Raw genomic sequence first — 7,170 nt, 5'->3', positions numbered from 1 at the left:
TTTACTCCTTTTAAATGTTTATTGTATTTGCATTTGTTTTAACTTGTTTGGCAATTAATTCTTTTTTATTTACTATATTAGTTTCCTTTTTGATTTTTCAACACTGTCCAAAAGTATGAACTTTTGTTTATCATAATTTAATTTAAAACATGCAATAAATGTAATTTAAAAATGTATGCCTTTGTCATTTTGGGCCAGGTGTTGTACGGTTGTCCTCTCCCTTTCAGTGGTTTTGTAGGCCGTGTGCTTTTCTTGTAGTATTCAGACATTTTGTGACGTGTGCAGGCCTAAAATCATAACATGCTGTTATTCTGGAGCTTTCCATTTCTGCTTTAAATTCTGGAATTGATCATAAATTTGGTACAAATGGTCTGAATTGTCATCTCAATGTGAACCCTTTCTAAAACATCCTTTTTAAGTGTGGTTGCAACTGACAATAAAAATACATTAAATATTTTCTTCTAAACAATGTGACTAAATCAACACTTAAATCTAAAAAGACTGATTAACCTGTGAGATTTGGTCAAGGAGGTTAGTAACCCAATAATATAATTACACATAATTTGATTCTGATGTCTATCATGAGGGCCTCATAGGATTTGTCCAGTGGTCCAGGAGAGATCTTTTAGTTTTTGTACTCAAACTTCACTGATAAACAGACAATCATCATGTGAGGCTGTGAAAGGTACAGGATGGTTTGGTTTTGTTACACTGAGTGTTGAAGATAACTTAACCTTCATTAAAATCAGCCCTGTTAGCAGATAAGCCTCAGTGAAGAACGTCCTTCAACAACCACATGTCAGTGAATGTCTGACAAAGAAACACAAATAAACCTGAAGGGAGTTTGAAGCAGACATCAGCAGCCTTTGAATCTTGACGACTACGCCAGTCCTGTGTTATGGCTGTGATCAAGTAAAGTAAGTAATGAAGTAATGGCAGAGAGTGGCCTGTGGTATTTGGTAGTCTAACAAAGTCAGGTATGACAAGAAAATTTAAATTAAGTAGATAATTAAAGAAAGACAATCAGAAAAGACGACAAACAGGCAGGCAGTTTTATTGCATTGCAATTCTCTTTATTTTACATTAAAGGACATTCTTTAAATTCTTCTTTTGTGGAAATGATTGGTCTGGGAGGGTCCTTTTGGGCTAAAAGAGAAACAGGCAAATAGTCAAATTAGTAGAAAAAGATCAAAGTCCTTGACATTTTATAGGAGACTTTTGAGAATCTGATGTGACTTCAGTGATATTGTAAATTAATAGAAGGAGACGAGAGAGAAGGCCCTGCTGCAGTGAGTGACCAAAGAGCTGGTGAAGGAATCAAACACAGGCAGAGGTGTAAGATACCTGTCCTTTAAAAAAGACCCCTATTTTGTCAAAGTAAATTTAAACAGAACTTTAATAAAATTATAATAACAAGAACCGAAAAGTAAGGACAAGTTTTCAAGAAAGGACATCCTGACTTCTTAAACTGACAACACTCCTGTGGGATACACAAATTGTTTTAAACCTGCAAACAAGTCAGTCAGCTCTCCTTCTGGTCAAACATTTACCTCTGTAGGCCAAACATGCTTACGGACTTATTGAAGTTAAGAACATGGCACGGCTATTCCTAAATCTTCTAGCCCAGTTTGTTAAATGCTACATTTTCTCTGTAAAGATAAAATGGAGATTTAAAGTTAGGATTGCCATCCCTTTCTTTTTCTACTTTTCGTGGATGACATGCTATCTAGTTATAGAACAGCTGGCACAGTAAACAATTACATTTTACTCTCATCTCATAGTGCAGCACATTATGCAGGATAGGACCTTATATTAAAATAAATAAATAAATAAAGTTATGGCCACCCTAGAGTCCTGCCTCCTACAGCTCAGTGCTCCTTTGTGTGTGAAGCTCATTGAAACAGCAGGCTGCCATTAAAGCCTCCTTCATTCACATCTCACTGACTGGCCTGCTGTGTCTGTTTCAGGGTGGAGGCTCAGGGGGTCTCTATGAGTGAACTGAACACTGTGGGTCACCACACACACACACACAGACACACACAGTTCATGGACTTCAGCTGTTCAATCGCCCCCAATTCTCATACGAGTCTTAAATATTTAGAGAGAGTACAGCATTTGCAACATAACAAAGGGCCTTTTTTATTGCAAATTTTTTATTATTACAGAATTAGGCAGCACAACAACCATTCTCAAATAACAAGTGGAATTCACATTAGACAAAATGTCAACCTTTTAACATTGCATTGAACATCTTCACACACATTTTAGGCAGATCACTAAAAATAATGAGAGGAGGTCTGCCTGCTGACTCGGTGGTATCAGGTCAATAATCTCACACTAAATGTTAGTAAACCAGGAGCAGGGCAGAGACTTCAGGAAGAAGAAAGAAGGCCACACTGACTTTGACATTAGACAGGATGTTATGGAGAAGGTGAGAACCTTTAAATGTCTCTTAGTGACCATCACTGACTAACTGAAGTGGGCACAACACATCTCATCCCTTGACCAGAAGGCTCACTGTTGCCTCTTCTTCCTCAGATGTCTGACCAGATCTTATTTTTCTCCATCTGCTCTCCTGAACTTTTACAGGTGCCCAGTGGAGTCAACGCTCAATGGCTGCACCACATCCTGACATGGCACCTGCACAGCTCAAGAGTGTAAAGCCCATGCAGAGGGCACTGAAGGTGGCACAGAACATCAATGGCACCCAGCTGAGCTGCCTTATCTCAGGACGTACACAACACTCGCTGACTTAGAAAGTCAAACAGGATCATTAAAGACCTCGGCCATCCTGCACGGCTGCTTTTCCTGCTCATCCCTTCAGAGCCTTTGGCACTCGCACACCTTATCTAGTGAGTCACTTGTAAAGTTTCAGATTTGCATTTCATCTGTGAATTTGTCATAACGCTCTGTGCCTTCATCAGTGAAGAGCGCAAGACAAAAATCAACTGAATTGATTTACTGAACTGGGAGATTCAGGGACAATTCCTATCCACAGGCCGTAAAGTTGAAAAACAGCCAATCAGAAGAACAACAAATGTGTATGGTGTATATATGTATATATTTTTTATTATTTAATTATTTGTACTTGTACTGCATTGCATAAGAATTTCCTTGTAGTTTGTACACATATATTAAAATTAACTTAATCTGAGATGATTAGGGTCATTTTAAACATCAGACGTCTCTTAAATCAGAAACAGGCCAAGAATTTGAAAGGGCAGCTGCTAAATTCAGTATAACAAGACACATGAAGTTTAAAAGAGAATTCATAATGAAATCCGATCATTCACTCCACGTTTTATAGTCTGTGCTTTACTGTTCACTACAACATCATAATATAATCACACCATGTTTGTGTTAAGCACAAATAGTTCAAAAGAGACACTTAAAGTAAAAAGAGCAGCTGCTCAGGGACCTTAAAACCTCCAAAATATCCGACATAAACGCAGTGTTTGTGTTGTCTGTTGATTCATTGATGGCTACGGATACAAAATCAGCCCTGCTGACTCCAACTATCACCTGACTTTGGATTTCCTCTACCAATGCCTGAACTCAACATGCAGGAACCTGTTTCATGTCTTCATTAACTTTTTCCATTAATTTTTCACTCGCTAGCTCCAGTAAATGCCTACAACAGACTCTTTGAGTTCCACTGTTCAGTAAAGACTTTATTATTCTTTGCCAATATTCATGTAACATGGAGGGAAGAGCTTGTTGCTCAATGTTGGTGAGTCAGTGAATGGCTGATTATTTTCCTGTCTTGATCACAACTCACTTCTAGATCTCGATTTTCCTGCACTGGACCTACAACTGTGGTGGATTAAAGAAGATTTCTGCTTCAAAACTGAATGGACACGGAGCTCTGTGGACACAAGTCAAGGACAGAGGATGTGCCCCCTGTTGTGTGTGCCATTGTTTGTACGGCACTGCACTCCGCTCCTCTGTGAACACGTCCATGTTTTGTTGTCTGATGTCTGAACAGTCGATGTGCACAGACGCACAGGACACACAGACACAACATCTGGCACGCGATCACAGAGTTGACTGCTTGTGTAAAACGATTGCTGACAAAATTTATCTCACTCAGACCCTTGTGGCTACACGGACATGTAAAAAATAAATATTCTCTACTATCTTAGTTTCAATGGATGAAAACATTTTAATTAGGTTTAGTAGTTTATTTCTACTTTAGTTTAAATTAGAGGTGACAAGTGAGTAAATTATGATGAGCCCCCACAAACCAGAACAATCAGGAAAAGAACTGAGAAATATTCTTGAACGGCACATTCTCCATTCTACTCACTCAGAACTTGAGGAGAAATAATTGTTATTAATCTCTTCATCCGCCACTCCAACTGCAAGAGCACATTTCTGAAAAGTAAGATCAAAAGTATAATGAGGTTTTAGTAACTGGAAAATACATTTCAGATGACCTGCTGCTTAAAAGAAAGGATAAGAAATATACCAACAGTGAACATGCAAAAGTAAAAAAGGTTTTGTAGACATATTTGTGAATCTAAATCACAGGTCAGAACTCACAGAAGTCATTAGTGCAGAGCACAGGCACAGCAGAAGTAGGAAGGCAGTGAGTCTCATGGTGGGGTTGGCACAAAGACGTCTGTTCTGATCAAGAGCAACACCTCCATATATAGCGGATCAGTCAGGGTGGGACACATCTATAGGGTGGGGACAAGGCCAACTGAGGAAGAAAGGCATTTCAAATCAGATCTCATTTGCCTTGGAAGAAGAACAAAAAGAAATTGCAGTCAAATCACAAACTGTAAAGATCACGTCTTCAACCCATGCAAACTTGTGCAATTATCGTGTTATTATTCTGTGCTGGAAACATTCTGTTGAAAACTGTGGACGAAGGTTTCAGACCAGACAGCAGGTGTGGTTATTAAGCAGCTTTTTTTTTCAGAGTCACGGTGAGAAGAGTTTCAGAAAAGCAGACAATCAAATATGCATGACAGCGTCAGGGCTCTTCTAAACCCCGTCTGTTGGGTGGGGTCCAGTTTTATACCCCTAGAATGCGTGATTTAATATCATTATGAAATGTAACAGTCAACACATTTATTATACACAAACCTTGAGCCCCTTTAACGTCCCTTATAAAACTTGATTTCTTGGCTCCTTTTGTTATGGCGTTCAGATGTAAGCTAAGGGACAACGTGATAAGGCAGACTCATGTGTGGAATGCTCAGACCTTGAGTCCTTTGCACAAATATTTTTCTGTTTGCTAAAACAAAGCATGCTATTACATGGTTTTGTAAAGCTTACTTCTCAGACATGAATTAGTACAAGGGAACGAAGAGAACATTCGTCTTCCACATTCCCCCCTTTTTTAGCAAATAAAAAATATTTGATCAGGGAGAGTTGAGTAGGAAAGGGTAGGAGAGAGGGATGGAGTGGAGTGGGCAGAGGAGTGTGGGGTGGCTGTGCTGATCTGAAGCATTTTTTCTTTGTGTAAAAAGTAATCCTTTGCCAAAGAGGCAGTAAAATACTCTGGATACAATGTATCTTATCAAGGGAACAATACAGCAAGCTACAAGCAGGAGAACAATTAAAGCAACCGTAAGAGAGATGAAAACTGATTTAAGCCATTGGCCCCAGGACCCAAAAGTGGACATAAACCATTTGTCCCAAGGATTAGAAATGCCAGAATTAGTAGCTAGTTCATGTCAAATCAGCTAAAGCACGGGTGATTGATCCATCAGGAGCTGTATTATTAGGATATAAGTATCAGTATGCATCACCAAACATAGCACAAACGCCTCCTTTCTCAGCCAAGAGCATATCTAAAGCCAATCGATTTTGCCAGGTCATGAGGGATGTTTTATCAAGTTGCTCATGGATACCTTCAACAGCTTCTTAGTAAAATTTAAGAATCTTTGTTGATTGTAATAGAGATAATTAATCCAATCTACATTTTTGTTTATAGTAACCTGAGGAAAAATAGACTCAAATTCGGCAGCAACTTGGTCCCTTGCCTTGAACTTATCAGGGACTCCACGAGGGACTTGAATGGAATCAAAATACACCCCAGGGCCATGTAGGGAAAACTGGGAAGGGTCCACAGAATGGGGTTGACAATGTCGGCCAAACATGGTCGACACATGGAAGGCAGTTAAAGGGAAAAGTCGGAAAGGCATAACAAATTGTATTAAAGCAGAAGTGCCAGTCCAGTCAGGTGGAAGGATGTCAAGCAATTTAGACCTATGGCACATCCACCAAATATCAGTATTCTGAGTAATCAGAAAAATTGATAATTTGGAAGCTAAAGAGGAAGAATTAATCGGAAAAATTTGGAAACAAAAGAGGATGGGATATTACCAACATTTGTGCCACGAGAGGAAGTGAGGTTTCTAAAAAAACAGGTATAAATACCTTCATCAGGCTGGAATATCGGGAGTCATGGGAAGAGTAGGGGGAAAAAGAAGGGAAAGTGTAATGTAATTAGAGTCGATTGGAATAGAGGAAGAGATAAAAAGGGCAAGTAGGCAAGGAAGGCCAGTAGGATCAGATATGTTAGAAAGAGGAAAAGGGACAGTGGCCAAATGTGGCCTAGCTGTAGCACATGCATAGCAATCAGATTGATTCACTTGTCTAGCCGAATATAATACCCATTGCAGCCAACGGTTCTGATCCCCATACCCAATTTCAATCAAAAAAGTGGAAGAAGAGGTGGAAATATTCATGACCTTGACAGGGGGCGGGTTTGGACCAGGGGTAGGAGAGAGGGGTGTGTGTGTGGGGAAATGGGAGGTGTTAGTAACAGGGTTCTCAACCTTAATTTGAAATCTCCCTAGAGGATCTATTCCAGATACACATGCCCCTAAAATATAGGTTCCTGAATCATGTAAAGAAGGGTTCTTCAGAGTAATGATCAAAGTGTTACAATGGTATTTGGCACATTCATGAGGGGCATGTCCTTTTATAATAGAAAAACGATATTTCAGACCATACTTCTGGGCCTTATAGGGTTGATAAACCCCAGTCATCAGTTCCAGTATTAGCCAAAACCCAGTCCCACATGTCACAGTTACTTCGAATCCAGAGTTTGTAACAGTTACACACACATATTTGTCAGACCAGTTCCACTGGATTTGTCGATCAGTCCCACAGTCAATAATAGAACAGAAATCCACCTGAACTGATGTGGTGATT

General features: G+C 39.4%; 1 long non-coding RNA gene across 1 annotated transcript; it reads right to left on the bottom strand.

The window, feature by feature from the left end:
- Positions 1-1,116: 1,116 nt before the first annotated feature.
- Positions 1,117-4,611, bottom strand: LOC120528692. Its single transcript, XR_005633591.1, has 3 exons — positions 4,543-4,611; positions 4,307-4,374; positions 1,117-1,146 (listed from the first exon to the last, which is right to left on the bottom strand). It is a non-coding gene; the product is annotated as an uncharacterized LOC120528692 (long non-coding RNA).
- Positions 4,612-7,170: the final 2,559 nt, after the last annotated feature.

The sequence above is a fragment of the Polypterus senegalus genome, chromosome 4 (genome assembly GCF_016835505.1).
Source record: "Polypterus senegalus isolate Bchr_013 chromosome 4, ASM1683550v1, whole genome shotgun sequence".
Classification (NCBI taxonomy): Eukaryota; Metazoa; Chordata; class Cladistia; order Polypteriformes; family Polypteridae; genus Polypterus; species Polypterus senegalus.
The sequence above is the reverse complement of the archived record's forward strand: the minus strand, read 5'-3'. Positions and strand labels throughout refer to the sequence as shown.